Genomic DNA, 19093 nt, shown 5'->3' on the forward strand with positions numbered 1-19093 from the left:
GCTTTTGCCCCATCCCAAGGGCTCCCAGCCCTGAACACTAGCCCCTCCTGGGAGTAAGGCTTCTTCCCTAATGTCTGGTAGGTACAGAAAGCCAGCTGCCTGTGGCAGGAAACCTCTCTGAAATCAGAGTTATTCACTCCAATTACCTCCCCACGCGAGAGTCAGTTCCCCCAGTGGGTGCCCCACCTGAGCGGATGTTCCGACAGGTGTTTCCTTGAGCCCAGGAAAGAAGAGGAGGGAACAGAGGCAGGAAGTCCCTGCTTAAAAGACTGGCCATTGTCTCTGCGGTTCTTTGCAGCCTAAGCTGTACATTCACACGTGGAGGATCTCATTGGCTCATTACGACAACCTCACGTTGAGAGAGAGCAGAGCCCGAGGCGTTACCCACGCAAGAAAGACGATGCCAATGATAAAACCTCCCATCTACTGAATGCTTGCAATTGTGGGGCACTGGGCCAAGGAGTCTTTGACTAGTCACTGTTTAATATTCACAGTGACCCTATGAAGAAAACACCTTTTCCTTCATTGTGTCGATAAGGAAAAGAAAGCTCAGAGAAGTTGGGCGATTGACTCAAGGTCGCACAGCTAGTTGGTGCCAGAGCCAGGATCTGAACCTGGGTCTGACTGACTCTAAGCCTTGGTTCAAAGGCACTGAAACCTGTCTGCAAGGCAGGCGTAACTTCCTGAAGGGAGACGTCAGGAGGATCAGCATCCGGGGCCCCTGCGTCCTGCTCCACGATTCCTCCCTCTGCCCACAGTTGCCTTGAGTGGGTGGCTTCCAGCTTCTCTCGTCCAGACAGGGACAGCTTCCTTTCTGTGCACACTAATGAGCTCTCTAAGCCCAGGCAGTGGCCTCGGGTGCCAGATTAGGGCCACTGAGGGACTCAGTGGGGAACGTGGGCTCTCCTGCTTGTTTTGGGAAGGCATCAACTCTGGACCACCCAAACTGCCTTTTAGCCGGGGCTGCACTTGGGAACTCTGACATGGAGTTGGCAGCTTTCCCGCTCCTTCTCTACCTCCTGATAACTCCCCTGGGCCAAATCCTCAAGTACCTTAAGCCTCTCAAAGCTCCAAGACCAGTGCACTCCCGGGGCTGACAACACAGCCCTCAACCAGGGATGTGCAGTTTACCCCATTCAGTGAAGCGACAGCTCTAGCAGCCTGACTTAAAACAGTGGTGCCTGCCCTCTCCTTCCTGGTCCACCCGGCCTCACTTGGTTTCCACAAGGACTGCCCAGCGAGGCTAGCAATGAACTTCCAGCCTGGAACATCTCATGTTGGTGTTACTGCTGGGTGCAGATGGGAGGGAGAGGGTGAGGCTCATTGGGTGGCTTTAGAATCAGACAGGTCTGGCTCCGAATCTCACATATGCTGCTTAAGGAGCTGTAGGACCTTAGGAAAAGCTCATTTCTCAGCATGTTGGAGTGTCCTTATCTGTACAACGGGGCTGATCCCACCGCCTTTCAGGGCTTATGTGGATTAAAGGCATGGTGCATGCCAAGATTCCTAGAGCAGGGCCTGGCACACAACAGGCCCTCCAGGGATATGAAGGCCTGCCCTCCACTCCTGCATGCTCATATTCCACCTCTTCCTGCTGCTCTGCTCTCTCTGCTGCATGGAGCCCTTAGGGCTGATCATGCCACATGTGCAGGCAGAGGGATGAAACATTTATAATCAGTGCTCCTGGTGGCTCAGCGACAGAGGCCAATAGGGCAACTTCTCTACACGGAAAATACAGGCACTGGAGACGTTCCCGCCAGACCCTGGACCATGCTTTCAGGCTCACCGTGAATTTCTCCCATTTGTGGTTCCCACTAGTGCTGTGTGCGTCCCTACCCACGCCTTGGCATTCTGTTCTTTTTCCCTCTTCATCGGGAACACCTTCCCTTCCAACCTTTGTCTAAAACCCATTAAGTCTTCTCAGTGAAGCCCTTTCTTAGCTTCTTTGGAGGTTAGCCTTATAAATAAGAACCGTGGCTCCTGCCTAGAGCCCCAGCTAGAAGGAGTTCATCCTGGACAGCACTGATTATGCGAAGCTGTCCCGGTCTGGAGGAGGTTATTTGTCTTGTCCTGCTCTCTTTGGAAAACTGTAAATTCTATGAAGGCAACTATTTATCAACGCTATCCTAATAGGACACGGTCTAGGCCAGGGTTTCTCCGTCTCTCAGTGCTGTGGACTTTGGGGCTGGATAATTCTTTGTTGGGAGGTTTTCTGCTCATTGCAGAATGTTTAGCCGCATTCCTGGCCTCTATCCACCCATGGGATGCCAGTACCACTCCACCTTCCAACTGACAACCAAAAATGTCTCCAGACTTCACCAGATGTATCTGGGAGGAGTTCCCAATCCCTGTGTTGGGAACCACTCTTCTAGATTCTTACTATCTTTTAAAATAGTTTATCAAAATTGCAAGCATACATAAAAATAGAAAGAAAGAAGGGCATGTGGTAATTACTGCACACCTCCACCACTCCTCTTCAAGAACTATTAATATCATGCAAAACTTGTTTCATCTACCACCACATACTATTTTTCTGGAGTATTTTATTTATTTATTTATTGTCTTTTTTTGTCCTTTTAGGGCCGCACCCTCGGCATATGGAAGTTCGCAGGAGGCTAGAAGTCTAATCAGAGCTGTAACCACCAGCCTACGCCACAGCCACAGCAACGCCAGATCCGAGCGGCATCTGCAACCTACATTACAGCTCGTGGCAACACCGGATCCTTGACCTGCTGAGCGAGGCCAGGGATTGAACCCAGAACCTCATGGTTCCTAGTAGGATTATTTCCGATGCACCACAATGGGAACTCCTATTTTATTTATTTATTTTTTTGTCTTTTTAGGGCCACACCTGAGGCATAAGGAAGTTCCCAGGCTAGAACTTCCCATAAGGAAGTTCTCAGAGCTACAGCTGCCGGCCTTCGCCACAGCCACCGCAACACAAGATCCAAGCCACATCTGCGACCTACACCACAGCTCTGGCGTATTTTGTCTTTTTTTTTTTTTCTGCTATTTCTTGGGCCACTCCCGCGGCATATGGAGGTTCCCAGGCTGGGGGGTCGAATCAGAGCTATAGCTGCCGGCCTACACCAGAGCCACAGCAACACCAGATCGGAGCTGCGTCTGCGACCTATACCACAGCTCAGGGCAACACCAGATCCTTAACCCACTGAGCAAGGCCAGGGATCGAACCCACAACCTCATGGTTCCTAGTCGGATTCGTTAACCACTGTGTCACGACGGGAACTCCAGCTCTGGCGTATTTTAAAGCAAGTCTCAGGCAATGTGTCATTCCCTTCCTAAACACTTAGGTATATATCTAAAAGAAAAAGACTTAAAATTATCATAATAGCATCACATCTAACAAGATTAATACTTGTTCCTTAATATTCTCTAATAATCAACCGATGTTCAGATTTCTATGGTTGCCTCAAATCACGGACCTTTTTTCTTACAATTTGTTGGTTTGAATCAGGATTAAATAAGGCCATGCGACGCATTTAAATTTCTTTTTATTTATCTTTCCCATGCCTTTACTTTTTATGAATAATTAATACATATTTTTAATTACTAAAATTGAGAGGTGCTGAACACATTTTGAGGCAAAGGAAACAGATTTTTGTTGCTAAAATTTGGGATGGAGTTTTCCTCCCTGATGGTGCGAAACATAACCACCCTCGTGTCCGTCAGTGTTGGTTTAGTTCTGCTCCAAGTCGCCATCGACACACTCCTTGTCGAAACCTCATTTACTTCATGCATTTATAAATAAATACATTCGTTGCGTTTTTAAGCGTATTTGCAATGTTCGGAAATGAAACTGAACACCCTCCCATGGGGAGAGTGCTGCTGTGTATAACTCAGAGAAGAAACATGATTTCCTCCGTTGTTGTCTCTCTTTGGTCTTCCAGTCCAAAGTCAAGTGGAAATGGAGAGGCATCTCCTAGGGATAGTGCTTGCTTCTCTAATGACCAGGAAAAAGTCAGATATTTAAAGCAATTGCTTGATGCCTTTGATCAGTGGTGTACTCATGTTTAAGCATATGTTTCCAGACTTTAGATAATGACTTTCTCTTTGTGTTGACAAGATTATTTCTACAGCAAAATAAGAGTACAATTTATTTTTCTCTGCAAAAGTAACCTCAGGGTGATAGGAAAAATGATATATCTATCATGTTGCTTTGCTGTTTGCTTGTTGGAGCTGCAATTTGTTTTCCTTTCTTGAAATGTTTGCTTTCCTTATGACATAGAGAATATTGGAGATATATTATGTATGCATCTGCTCTGTGCATATATTCTTGCCCTTGGGTAAAAATCTAGTGTCCATGGAAGAATATGGCATTTGATTGAAAGCCAGCGAGCCTGGTAGTTTTCCAACAGTTACAATTCATGGTTCTGCTTGAAGCAAATACCTCCAACTGTGGATAATGGACCTTCCTTGAGAATCTGAGACAAGTTACTGGTTAATGTCTCTGAAACAGCCTGTTAAGACTGTTACTACAAATTAGAGTCTGGATCATTCCGAAACCCAAATAGACTTCTTTCATCTTCCAGATGGCCGTCTGATTGGGAGCTGGGCAGGATCACGTTTCAGGTTGTGACTTAATGATTCAGGACAATATTTATGGTTATTACTTGACAGAGGGCAGTGAGGAAAATTAAAGCCCAGCCCCATGTTTCATTTATGACAAAAAAACAAATTCATGACAGGGCTGTAGATTAGAGATGGCATCTCCAAGCTCCAGGCAAAACCCAGCACCATTCTGAGATGACCACTTGACCAGTACAGCTTGGTTTGGCAGGCAGGTCCCAATGTCAAAACTTCAGTTGATGCATTACGTCTGGAAATGACCACTTAAATCTTTAAACAGAAATCTTGGGAAAGGTGTAGCTCTGAGTGAGAGATTTCAGAGGAGACAAATAATGCAATTACATTCTTTGCTGGTAGGAAGACTACATGCAGCTGAAACAGGATGTTTGGGGGCACATTTTAAACTTTATTATTATGGGTGGTAACGTCAATAGGAGGAAAAATAATTATGCCTGCCAAGTGCAGGCATTCTGTTTATGTCGTGTGTAATTTCTGCATTAACTTTTCTTTCTAAAACATGCTGTACCTGATATAATATTTATCTCTTACATTACCCAGAATTTTAGGAATTGCATAATTGGGTGCTACAGGGAAGAGAAAGACAAGATGGGAAAGACATGGTAAAGGGATAAATAAAGCTCGAGTCAGCTAATGAAAGTGTAGACTGTCTGAAAGAGAAGCCAGGAGAAAGTTTATCTTGCTCCATTAATCCTCTACCCACTCTGTGAAATGAGAATGCACATATTGTTCTAGGGGGAAAAAAAGAGACAGAGAAAACTAAACCATATGCCATTAATACATTTGACCAACTGTGACATTTTTTAAATAAGGTTTTAACTGGTTTTATTACACCAACTGCGTAATTTCAAAATGACTCCATCATCTATTATATCTATTATAAACAAGTACTTTGTTTAACCAAGCCCATAATAACCTTCACAGACAGAAAAAACTTGGGATTTGAGAAAACCAAATCCTCTGATTGTTTAGATAAAGGGAAAGAGATTCTTTGGCTAGAAATAGAAAAAGGAACATGATCTTGAAAAAAACTTAATTTATCACACTATTCCCAGTAATTTGATATTTCTTCTATGATGCGTGGGAGTGGCTTTCCAGTGTCTGAAGCCCACCCCCGCGTCAGGTGCACACAGGCTTCGTTCCACACTCACAGGCGGCTCCCAAAGGGTCGAGAGCAAAGCAGGGCTGTGTGAACATCACCAGTGCCCTGCTGGGGGTGGGGGTGGGGTTGCCAGAGAACGCGTGGTCAGGTGACGTGAGCAGGAGTCCCTACCTCCTCTTTGGGCCTCTGCCTGGTCAGCTCAGATCATGGGCCACTGCTGCTGGCAGGTGGACCGGAGGGCAGAACAGGGAGAGTCTCCCTGCCTCGACACATCCTATAAGGAGCATGCAACTCTCTCCTGGGTTCAAAGAAAAGGCTTCAGCTGCCTGAATATTTTTTAGCTGGTGGCTTCTCTTCCTCTTGAAATGGTCTTTTAACTCATTGCTATGCTCATCATTTTTTCTTTAACTTATTTTTTTTGGGGGGGGACGTGGCATATAGAAGTTCCCAGGCTAGGGGTCGAATCGGACCTACAGCTGCTGGCCACAGCCACAGCCACAGCCAGATGAGAGCCGTGTTTGTGATCTACACCACAGTGAGGCCAGGGATTGAACCTGTGTCCTCATGGATACTAGTCGGGTTCCTTACTACTGAGCTTCAGTGGGAACTCCCTGCTCATCATATTTAGTTCCTTCTAAGCACTCGGCTTTGTCCCTGCCTTCTGGAGAAGCTCAGGCTCTTTGATCTTGCAAGATCACAGTGTGCTGTGTATAGCTTTTGTTTTCCTTGGCGTATGGTTATTCACGGTGAGTGAGGCCACAGTTGGCTCCTTTCCGTCAGCGCTGGTGTCATTTTGCTCTGCTCCTTGGGGAACCCTGGGGGCTTGCACCACGGCTCAGGTGGATGGATCAAGCTAGGTTCACTCCTTGCTTCTATCTTCTATGTGACTGGAGGACCTAACCTAACCCTCTGAGCCTCCAGCTTCATCTGTAAAATGGGAACAGCAATTCCAGCTTCACAGGGTTGCAAGGATGGCATAAAATCACATGTCTGAGATGTAGGAAAGCACTCCCTAGTTGAAAGGTTGACCCCTGATCTCCACCGAAGGAAAAACCATCCCATCAGGAATATTGTACCATCTGTGCCTCAGACCACTCAGGTACAGCAGGAACCATCAACCCCAGGTTATAGGATCAGTGCTCCAGGGTCCTGTAATCTCCTTCCCAGAGCCAACACCCCATGATACACCCCTCCTCTGACGTGACCTTGCATTTCTAGGTTCATCACTGTCAGTCGTGCAACACCCTTATATTGTTGTTTGATATTGTTGGAGTCACAAATATTGTCAAACTGAAATTGACCTAATTTGCCTTCTGGGCCAATGCTTCCACTTTCCAAGTGAACTCCAGGAGGCCCAGGAGGTTGTGTGACTTGCTATGGACGCAGAGAGCTACCTGCTGGATGAGCTCCGTCTCCAGACACAGGCCAGCAGTTTCCCTACCTGAGTCTTAAGGTTTTGTTTCACTACCGTGTTTTCATTTGCGATTCCTGCCCAGGCCTCCACCCCTCGCACCCCTGCCCCCACCCTTCAGATTTAAAGTTTCTTGCAGGCACATCTGCTTGCAGGCTGTCCTGCATTTGAAGAGGGGTAATCAATGGAAACTTGCTCAGCTGGGCTAGTTGAGGGAAAGAGGAATTCCTGGACAGGTCAGCAAACAAACGTTTTATCAAGTAGCCTCCCCTTCAGTTGCACAGACATATTGATCTGAAAAGCAATGGACAAAATGCTCAAGTCGGTATCCTGAGCCAATGGCCGCTGAACTCCTTCCCCTGGGAGTGCAGTGTCCTTGGGAGCGTGGCAGTCAGTGTGTGTGAGGGCTGCACACTGAGAACATTACTTAGGGCACTTCGGTGTCTTCTCTACCTGTGATGACCAGGACCTATTTCTAACAGGTTACCTCTGTGCTCAAACTCCACCAAGCAGCAGCTCCTAACCTGGTTAACTTCTGGGCGTGCTGGCAGGGGATGGAAGCATCGCACACATGCAGTGAGAGAGGAGGATGCAGGCGGACCAGAGGCCAGCCGGCCAATTAGGGGAGAAGTGAAGCAGATGACACCTGACACTGGGTGGAGGAGGCAGGGGGTTTCAAATATGTATCAGATTCCGTTTTCACCAAGAGGTCAGCTTTAATCAAGTTCCCAGTGTAAATATTACCCATATAAACCAAATAGCGGAGGTTAAATGGCCACTCTTGGGGTCAGTTACTCTTGGTCAAGCTGGAAGATTTCACTTTGAATGGACCGGTTGGAATATACCTGGAGGGCCTCCGTGCCTGACCACGAAACCTGAGCCCACACGGACTCCTCTGGCTGTGGATGGCGGGCAGAGCAGTGTGAGCGTGGCGGGGCTGTCTTTCAGCTCCCTGGTGGAAAACCAGATGCACTGGGGCCCAGGGTTTCCATAAACACAGGGGGCTGGGGTTTCTCTGTGGCTGAGAATCAAAGTGAAGGTTTGCTGCAGGAGATGCAGCCTGCTCACTGCCGTCCCCAGAGAAGGGCACCTGGGGGTCCCGGGAGGGGACCCTTCTCCTACTTGGTTCTGGAAGCTGTGGTCCTTGATGAATCTTCAGGCATCCTGTTATAAGCTGGGCTACGAGATGTCTTATGAGATCTGGCTAGAGAGATAGGGCCACTGTACCAAACTAGAGGCAAGTCTGCCCTCTAAGTGGCGTCAACATAATTCTTATCATCTGGCATTTTTGTGCGTGTGCTCCCCTCTTACTGCCCCTTTGCTTTCGTCTGGCTGTGTGGGGTGACAGGCCTGCAGCATCATTTGTCTCTGTCTCCTGCTGTGCCTGCTGCTCAGGTCCCAAGACCCTTGTCCTCAGCCCTCTGACGCACACTTCCTTGCCTTCGTGGAGTTCATAGTCTTCCAAAGAGAACAGGGCAAGCACACAAATAGCTCCCTCACAAGCACTCCTCAGAGTCAGTGCTCTCCAGGAGGGATGGGAAGGGGGTGAACTCCTTTTAGCTCAGGGGTTCAAAAAAGGTGATTTTATAACTCAATGAATTTTATTATATTTAGAATTGTACAGCGATCATCACAACCCAATTTTGCTTTTTATTACTAGTTTAGAACACGATGCTACAAAAAAGATGCTGACAAAGATCTTCACTGAGAAGGCACTTTGATGGGTTGAGTTTTAGACAAGGATCGGAGGGGAGAGTGAGCCTGCCGAAGAGAATAAAGAGCAGAGAACGCCCGCGGGTGGCGAGGGGGAGACATACAGCACTAGTGGGAAGCATGAATGGGGAGAATCCATGATGAGCCTGGAAACGCGGACGAGGGGTGGAGAGGGAGTCTCCGGGCTGAGCAGAGGGGTTGGTGCTTGAGCTTTCTGTGTAGAGAAGTTTCCCTGCTGGCCTCTGTCTCCGAGCCACCAGGGGAGCTGCTTACAAACGGTCCCTTTCATCCCTCTGCAAGTGGATGTGGTGTGATCAGCCCCCTGAGGACTCCATGCGGGAGAGAGACAGTCAGAGATTCTCTGCTGCCTGAGCCTTGTGCTCTATTTCTTAAAGCAAAATGTATCAGGTACCTTTCTTTCCCGGCACCCAATGAAGAAGGGAATCCTTGCTCGAGTCATTTTTTGTTCTTGCAAAGTGCTGATCATTACGCTATTTAGGGGCCTCGCTGCCTTTAACTCTCACAGCTATCCCACAAGGCAGATCTCATTCCCCATTTTCAGATGGGAAGACTGAGGCAGGGAGAGGTTAAATACCTTGCCCAAGGCCATACGGTGAGAGATACAGGGCTTGACTCAAATCTATTTGACATCAGTCTGTTCTTAACCATGACTCATGCTGCTTCCTTTTTTTTTTTTTTTTCTTTTTTGCTTTTTGCTTTTTAGGGTCACACCTGCGGCATGTGGAAGTTCCCAGGCTGGGCTGAATTGGAGCTACAGTTTCCTGTCTATGCCACAGCCAGAGCAATGCAGGATCCAAGGTGAATCTGCGACCTACACCACGGTTCACAGCAATGCCGGATCCTTAACCAGGTTCTTGGTGAACAGTCTTCTGTTTGCTTGCCTTAGCCCTTTCTTCCAAAAATGGGCTTTTAATCAGAGCGGTGGAAAGATCCCCACGTATCTTCCCCCTGGAGGTACATCTAAGTGAGAACAGCACGGAGCAGCAGTGTGGCAGGCTGGCTAACTCGGCAGGATGCTGAGCAAGTTTCATGTACACTCCCCCAGGATGCTCTGCAGCCTCCAGGGATGGATCACGTGACTCTCCGGGTGGGCGCGTCGCTCAGTCGCTCATCGCTGAACCCGACATCCAGGAAGGGAGCGTGGGACCCATCCCTTTAGGGTAGCTTTGCGCCTCGTCTAGTTCAACAGCAACGGCAAGGGCAGCGCAAGGCTGCTGCCTGTGAAATGCACCTCTTGTCATCTTTATGGGCACGTCAGGCCATAAACCCCGCAGACGGGTGACTGGAATAACCACATTATCTCTTTCAAGGCAAAAAAGGAGAGGAGGGTGAACACCGAGAAAGACGGATGTACAAAAGCGCTAGTCTAAATAAACAATCTACAGAAATTTGCATTTGCGTGGGAGCATTGTTATAAAATGTGGACTTCATTAAAGAGAGGCTGGAGATGTACCTTAGGAGGCTCTGTCACGTGTGATTTCTGATCCTCTGGCTCCCTTGTCTCTTTAAAGTCAAATCCTGTACATGGAATATTTGCCTTGTCTAAATAACGCAGCAAAACCACCTGAAGTGAAAAACTGCTGGAATCTATACTTGGTAAATACTCTACAGACTGTGTAACTAACAGGGATTGAAGGTGTACATTCACAGGTACGATGTCCAGGGGGCTTAGAAGCAGATGTGTCCTGGGGAGATGTCTTGGGAAAATGATACAAAGGGGGAATTCTGGTTAAGCACTGATGTAACTCACGGATCCCAAAGGAAGAGGGAGCAAAGAATAATCACGAGAGAGCTAAAAAAGTCCTTCATTGAAACATGGGAGGGAAGAGTCGCTCTATTCTCTCTCAACCCGTGAGTGAATAAAGAGAATGGCCTTCAACAACCACATATGGGGTTTAGGTTAAAAGAGCGGCAAGCCTTCCTTTCCGACGGTTGCTTCGTGCAGGCTGTCATCTGTTCAGGTGTGAAATAGAGGAAAAAAGAGTACGATGGCTTGGGACTCTTTCAGGAGAAGAGAGAAGGAAAAAGATGTGCTGAAGGTATTCCCAACAGAACGATGTTGTGCAACGGCCCCTGGAGGTAAAACTGAAGGACAGTGGTCCAGAGTCTCACTTTCCACGATCAGCTGAGTGACCCTGGGAAGTTGCACGGCTGCTCAGGACTTTCCTGTCCTCGTCCGTAAGACTGGAGTGTTGAACTGGAAATTATCAAAGGTTGTTTCCAGTTCTAATAATGTGTGGGTCTGAGGTTCCTATGGCGAGAAACAGTATGTTGTGGTTTGCCTAGGATGGTCCTGATTTATGCCCATTGTCCTGGCATAAGTATTCATGAAGCACATTTTCTCTCTCCAAGTATCCTGGTTTAGACGGTAACTGAGTGACCCTACCTATAGCAGTTAATGTAACAATTCCCCTCGATATTCACTTAGCTTGTTTCCCACAGTACAGGTATTAATTAAAAATGCAAGGGAAATAGTTGGCCAAACAACTATCTCTTTTTACTCCTAGAAGCAAACGATGGTATTAATAAGAGCTCTTGTTTTTTGAGGTGACCACCTGCCTGGCCTTCTTGCCTAGGGCTTTCTAAGCATTAGCTAATGTAGTTCTCGCTACAACTCCAGGAGCTGGATGCTACTCATTTCTCCTTTACGTTAGGGAGCATTGACGAGAGTGTGATAACTTGCCCAAGTCAGAGTCTGAACTTAGGTGTCTCTGACTCCCAGAACAAGCATTTAAGCCTTCCGTCATGCTGCTTGTAGTACAATGCATTTAACTAACAGCCACAGTATGCCAGCCCCCACGCCCGACCCCACAGTGTCTTGACCGGTTTTAGCAGCCAATCTTCTTGGATGTGAACGTGCAAGTTTTGCAAGTTCAAACCATTCCATGTGACCTTGAGATTTACAGATGGAAATCTTCTAAAATCACTGTGACTTCCTATGAACAACATTTTTTGCTTTCCAAAAGAGAAATTCAGACCCCCTGGGTCACTGTGAAGGAGTCTTTGGAGCACCACCCTTTTTGATACTTACTAAACAAGGCCTGCCCAGAGATTACGGGCAAACTGTGATGTTGATTAAACCATGATGTTCCCGCTACCCAGCAAGGCAAACGGTTGAGTGATAAAAGCAGTCCCGTGTTCTAAAGCCATTTCCAAAGCAAAAGAGGGTCTGAGCAAAATAAATGATTTGAATGCAAGACATAAACAACCAAACAGGCTGGCAAATGAGACCAGTAATGAGGCATCTGGGACACCAGTTCTGCTCCTGATGACTTTCAGGGCCAGCCTTGATGCCTTTCAGATTTTCAAAGAAAAATAAACTGGTGACAAAAGAACAGCAGCTGTGGGCACAATAAGGAAATTAGTTGGAGCAGATTTGTAATTAAGCATTGAAAATGGATCGGTATGATCCATCTTTGCATATGAGTACCTTTCGCTTTGTGCCTCTTTTCAAAATTCCTTTTTTTTTTTTTGAAATAAACACACACTTCAGCTTCAGTCATGCATGTCCCGATGTGGGCTATTAGCTAAAGCTATTACCTTTCCTGGGAAAAACAAGAAATTAGCTCACAAGAAACACAGAACCCCATGAAGTAAAATAACATTGACTTTGGGTTCCCACTTCGTTTTTACTTTTGTCATTTTATAACTTTGGAAAGACAAAAGAGTTGTCTGCATTCAAAAGATTGTGTATTTATGTGTAATCAATGGAGGGTGCAGGGTCCTGCGGCATCGTGAGGACAATTAATTTTCATTTCTCACTGCAAGATGAGAATGAAAATTTTATGATCTCCACGACTGTCTTGACATCATGGAACAATGGCATCGTAGATAAATAAAGCGTAGGCTCCAAAGATACTGTTATACACTGAAGGGTTTTTTTATTATTATTTAAAGAGCATTATTTTGTGTGGCATGAACCCGAGTGGTAAATCTATTGATTATGCCTTCTAGGCTAGAGATGGCACCCCTCCCATGATCATGCTTTGTTCCTCCCACCTCTACGAGCCCATTCAGATACCCTAGTGGGTGTCACAGCTGAGATTCCAGGCAGCTATTAGAGGGGGACAGGCCTAGGCCCTTCTGGAACTGGAAATTAGCGTATTTCTCAGAGGATCCTTCTTCCTGGTCCACCCTGGAGAGCTCGCCCCTTCCTCCTGCCTCCTGATCCCAGCCCTTCTTGGTGTAAATCACTCTGAGCCCAGAGAAACGTCGGAGGAGCGGGTCAGCCCCAGGTGTCCTGAATTATTAAGCCCACTGGCTCCCCCGGGGGGCTGGCCAGACCCTCTGAGCTTTGACAGCAGTGAAATGTGACAAGAAAGTAAATATCCTAGTGCCCCACTTATCCGGAGGTCAGGCGCCCCTCAATCCGCCTCTGGAACTCGGTGGAGACGCAGGAAGGAAGCAAAACAGGCTGGAAGCAGCGGAAACACCAGTCACAAAGCAATGCACTTTAACTCTAATTGACTCTTAATTAACACACACGCCTAACAGGCCCATTTGTGTAGTCTCCCAGCCCACAGCGGAGTCAAAGCAGAAAATGAGAGGGGGACAAGGAAGGAGGGAAGAGAGACCAGTAGTGATCACGCTGAAGTCGGCGAGAAATGACGGCAAACCGCCTGACAGCAAAGGGAGAGAGGAAAACAAGCCCCTGAAAGGCGGCCTCAGAATTAGCAACATCAGCAATGCACAGCCCGGCGGGTCAAAGAGCGCGGCGCAGCTGCTCCCACACCACGGTTCCCTTCAACGGCAAAGACGACCGCACGTGCCAAGGGGAGAGGCTGGCCCCTGCGCCACGGAGGCCTTGGCCACGCACCCACCTGCCCTCTCCTGGGTTCTCCACCCCTAGAGTGCTTGGAAATGTCCTGGGGACCTTGCTGTTAGGGCAGACCTGGGAAATTCCTCAGCCCAGGACTCTGCATTTCCAGGAGGCCCCACCCACGGGGATGGTGACTCAGAATCACACTTTCAGCAACATCTCCAGCTCCTTCGCCACACTGGGCGATGGCTCAGGCGAACTGTTTATTGTTCTGCGTCTTGCTGCTTCTGTGAAAGAAGAGGTCTAGGGCATCACCGGCTGAGAGCATCTCCTGATTTTATGATTAACTCCCAAGCAGCTGCTGAGGGGCCAAGAAAGGGTCCAGCAGGATGACAGACGGAGGGCTTTTTTTCAAAAAGGAGGCCTCCCAAAATGTGCTCTGGATTCCTAACCTGTTTTCACTGCACACCTCATTAGTAAACATTTGAAGGGTGCTCACTTTCAACAGATGTGTATTTTTATTTATTTCTAATTTATACATGTGCTACTAAACTCGTACATCATTTACATCATAAAACATAGTAAGATAAAAGTGAAATCAGATGTCTAATATTTTCTTCACATACCTCCCTTTTTAGGAATTTCAGATAGATTTTAGAACAAATTCTATTCAAGATCCAGTAGAATGTAAACTATTTTGAGGGTACATTTTGCTTTATTTGTCACTGTATTCTGAGGTCACAATTCCTGGCTTGTGGTCTAGGATTGTTTTTGAATGAATAAATGAATGAATGAAAGTATGTCTTGGGACTTGAAGTGGCTAAGCTTTGGTTATCAGGAGTATTCATCTATATGGAATATTTTTTCCTTCCATGGTAGTCAACATGTGATTGAATATAGAACATAAAGAGTAAAGTTGAGAAGCAGCTTTCATATTTAAGGAAATCGCCTGTTAGAATTTAGGGAGTATGGTCAATATTTATGAAGCTCAGAAAACCCTCTCTGGAGCAGGGGAATGACTCATAGTTCATGAAAAGGTAAAAGCATTGGTTGTTCGGTCACGGGTATGCATTAAATACCATATGTGTGCATGAAGGATTGTGTATGTGTGTGTGTGTGTGTGTGTGCACGCGTGTATCTACCTGTGTGTTGAAGATATTCTTTAGGAAGTAGTGGAGATTCCCTCTTCCAGGTACCAGCTCTGTCAGATGCCATTTATTTACATTTTTTTTTTTGGTTTGTGGACACAAGGCAATTAAAAATTAATATATACTAAAACTTTATGCAAAGACATTTAAAATCTTATTGCTTACACAAAACATAGTTGCAGTGTGTCATATGAAGAGTCACTTTGCAAAGTCCAGAGGTGTATACCTTTAGCATTGTTTGTCAAAGTGATCAAGGCTGAGTCACAGCGTTTGCCTGTTCGGCATTGGCATGACAATCTCATAAGAATCGCTGGTACCTGCTAAGATGTGGGAAAGAATTTTCTTGGTAAGGGGAAAGCAGACTCATCTCTGAAAAAATCTGAAAGGTGGTGGATACCTACTTCACTTAGTCTAGCCCTTCTCACACTTTCTGGTCTTAGAGCCCCTTTACGTTCTTAAAAATATTGATGACTGAGAGAGCTGACGTTTATCTGGATCATACTTACAAATATTAACCATATTGGACATAAAAATGGAGAAAGTTTTAAAATACAAGAATACATATTCCATTTGTTAGCCAACAGAACAATGAAAATAGCCTTTAGGAAACCACACTGTCACTCAAGAGAATAAAAGTGAAAAACAAAAATAACTTTTTGGTATTATTACGAAAATACTTTTCATCGGATGAACCCACAGGAAGGGTCTCCAGAATCCCTAGGGCCCCTGAACTGCACTTTGTGAACCACTGATTCAGTGGATTCTAGCGGCAAAAACCTGACCGTGTCCACTCCTGCAAGAAGCTGTCAACCATGATGTAAGAGTGACATCTGGCTAGTGAAGACTGAGGAATTTCACTTGGATGGAGGCCCTGCTAATGACAGCTGGTGGCCCATCAAATTATGACGGAGCATACAACGGCGTGCTGAAGCTGGAGGATGCAGTATTTATAAGAACAACCTTTCACCTCTGAAATATTTGGAACTGGTGACCTTGTCTTTTTGACATGATCCTTGACACAATGACCCATGTTCCTGTGAATTCTTTGCTGTGGCCATCTCTGGAAATCATTAGCTTCTGGCTGTGGGTGAGGTTTGCTGAAGGGTAGTTGCTCCAGAGCCCTGTCCTCGAGTTTCAATAGTGATGTTTCTTTGAACTGAGATCCCTCCATTTCAGCAGGAATTTTCTGCTATGTCAGAAACAGGGTAGAAGAGGTAGCTCTTCTCTTGGGCAAATATTGACCATTTTATTAATTAAAGTTTAGCTATCTAAGTACACAAATATTTTTTGAACAAATGAAATCTGAATCATGAAATCAACTGAATGTATTAACCATGCCTTGGAAGGACAGATCTTTTCTTAGGGCAAAAATGGAGGGAGAATCTTCTCTCTTTGTTCCAGTGAGAGAAGGGAGTGGGATGGATTCATTCTTGGTAGAGACAGGGTGTCCATCATTTGGAGATGAATTAGGAAATGGGTATTGTTACGTGTACAATACCAATATGAGGCCCCGAGTTCAAAAAGCAAGAAAAAAGGTGACTAAAGGTGCTAAAATATAGAATGTTTTCCTTTCTTCCACCAGTCTCTCATGATATTTTTTATTTGCTGTCTGATGTCATTTTTGGGTACATAAAAATTTTACATTATTAGCATGAATTATACCACTCACCTTTATGTTGTGGAATGCCAGTTTTAAATGCAAATATAAAAGCATTTAACTTGGGTGCAGATCACTGTAATTAAGTAATTTGATTTCATAGCACATACATGCATATGAATTTAATTCTTACCAGAACACTGGAAGCATTTGACAAAACTAACTCAATTGGTGCATATTCTACCACACTTGGAAAGCAGATGCCTCCCATAACATGCTTACCTTGTACTTGCGTTGAGTCTTCTGACCTCCCACATGTGGTGGGTCCACCAGGATGCTATACTCGTGGGGCAATCCCAGAGCTCCATGTGAATGTGGCAGCAAGCAACAGGGACACCCCTCACTGAGCATATCTCTTACGTCACATGCTCCCTTGTCCCACTGGATCTCTCAAGTTCAAGGATAAAATTTTGGAGAGTTTTAAGACAGTGACAGCTGCGATTTAACCAAGCATAGTGCTAAGTATGGGGTCCTGTCCAACTGCACAGGTCACTTACCCAAGAAGCTGTCTGACTTGGCGGTGATGCTCTTGTGCTGACAGTGGAGGCTCCTTCTGGCCCCAAGGACCTGCTCGTGGGTCACGGTGTGTGCAAATCTCTCTCAAAGGTGGGACGTCCAGGTGCCTTGGGAGGACACTCTTCGCACAGAGCCAGGGAGGCTGGACAGCAGCAGCAGGAGCCCGAGATGATCTGTTGGGGTTCACAAAGAAAATGCTTGAGTTCCTTTTTCTATTTGCTTTTTAATCTCACTCTCTAAACAGTTTCTGTGTGGTGTGTATGTGTTCTCAGAATGCTAAAACGTATCCTCGGAGTACTACAAGTCTGTAATTTATAAGCACATGAACATACACTGGGGTGTGCGGGCAGCGGTGTCTTATTGAAGGGAGTACTTGAAAAACCAATTGAGGGGCACCACCCCAGAAGACAGCAGAAGGAATGAGTCAAAGAGGAGTGTCTGGGAACTGAGCAGATGCCCATTTTAATTACTTAGGAACGACTTCTTGAGACAAGAGACTGAGCAGAAAGTGGAGCCAGGATACAGCACCCTGCCTGGGGTCAGTCTGCACCCTGACCCCTTCCCCTGATATGGGATTATCGGAGCCGTATGAGCTTCAGCCAGACAGGTGGGACTTGCATTGGTGGAAGCCCCTTAACTTCCAAGGGGGAGAATTTAAGTTGTGTCCATGGAGGAGAGCCAAGGAGAAAGTCAGGGCATCACTGGCTCCTGCTGGACTCCCAGGAACAAGACTGAAAATTCGAGGCAAAACGAGAGAAGCCAAGTCAGTAATAATACTTTATTGGGTTTTAGGCCACTGAACTCACTATGAAGTGAGTCTTGCTCTTCCCATCTTACAGATGGAGAAGCCGAGGTTCAGAAGAAGGCTGTGACGCCCAGAGCTGTCCTGGGTAGAAGTTGGGTGTGTGGTCCGTGGGGAGGACTGCCCGAGTCCAAGTCTAGAGACCAAATGCCGTGGCTGAGATGTTGGCCAGCACCCTGTTCAGAGTAAGCTCAATTGTCTAAAAGGGATTCAAGGGCTCAAACCATAATCCCTGGTTTTAGAGATGAGTGAACACAATCTTCAGCCACTGGATTAGAAATTATTAATTCAATTTCTCTTTCAAAGCAAGCTCAAGGGTATTAAGAATCACTTTATAATGATCCCTTTGGTATCTATGATATCCCTGAAAGGTAACAAAGCTGCTTCATCTCGTCTTCATCTCTCTGCAGAGCTAAGGAGCAAGGGCAAGGTCTTCCCGCATGACTGAGAAAGACGGTGTCCGACTCCAGACCTGGGTGCGGGCTCTGACACGGTGCTGCGGACAAGGCAGCTCCGCACTGCCTTTCCACTTCTTATTTTACCTCATTTGGTTACACCACACGAGCTCAGTGCTTGGAACTTCCACCGCCTTATCTTGAACATCATGTACTGTTCCAGCTCCCAGCCAGCCACCCAGAAAGGAAGCATTTTGTTCTTTCAGACAGAGGCCCTGGCCAGCCCAGGGCCACATTGTTGAGAAGCTCTGTAAGTAACATTATCTCTGCTGCATTAAAAAGGTCTAGAGTTGGAAAATGTACAGTGTCAGAGTTTAACAGTCATCTCTGGTCGGCTTACTTCAAACTCAAGCATGAAAAGAAAAACTACAGAAGCAAGAGAGGGAGGGTAATGACAAGAAAGAGAGAGAAAGACAGAGACAGAGACAGACAGATGGAATCATGCTCATGCTTCTTTGCCTGTCCATTCTGAGTTTTCCTAAACCTAATTATAACTTAACAAATCAATATATCAGGCCTCAATCTATTTCATACTTGGACACCTAAGTGGTGCTAGTTCTTAGCGGTAGTCAACTCAACAGTCAAATTGCTACCATGTGCTTGTCATTTTTAATATCTCTTGAGATATGTTTATAGTCATCTTCTCTTTTCTTTTGTAATTTTGATAACATGGTGAAGCATTTCATAAAATATGTAGATGTTTCAGCAAATGCATTCCTTGGGCTGGAAAAAAAAAAAAAGGAAATTTGCCCAGGAAGTTCTCAGTTGTAGGTTTTTATTTCTTTCAGGCTTCTGGTTTTTTGGAACCTATGCTTTAAACTAACTGTTTGCTTTCGATTTACATGGAGGAGGAGAACAATTGAGAAGTTCTAAATTCAATGGGTAAAAAATGTTCCGGGGGTGA

At 46.0% G+C, this 19093-nt stretch overlaps 1 long non-coding RNA gene across 3 annotated transcripts in view; it reads right to left on the minus strand.

Moving 5' to 3' along the window:
• Positions 1 to 19093, minus strand: part of LOC102165006 — a 320646-nt gene that overhangs the window by 46296 nt on the left and 255257 nt on the right. For all 3 annotated transcript variants that reach the window (XR_002340479.1, XR_002340477.1, XR_002340478.1), the window contains one exon: positions 16914 to 17105. This is a non-coding gene — a long non-coding RNA (uncharacterized LOC102165006). The remainder of the gene's footprint in view (positions 1 to 16913; positions 17106 to 19093) is intronic.

The sequence above is a fragment of the Sus scrofa genome, chromosome 18 (assembly GCF_000003025.6).
Source record: "Sus scrofa isolate TJ Tabasco breed Duroc chromosome 18, Sscrofa11.1, whole genome shotgun sequence".
NCBI classification, from domain to species: Eukaryota; Metazoa; Chordata; class Mammalia; order Artiodactyla; family Suidae; genus Sus; species Sus scrofa.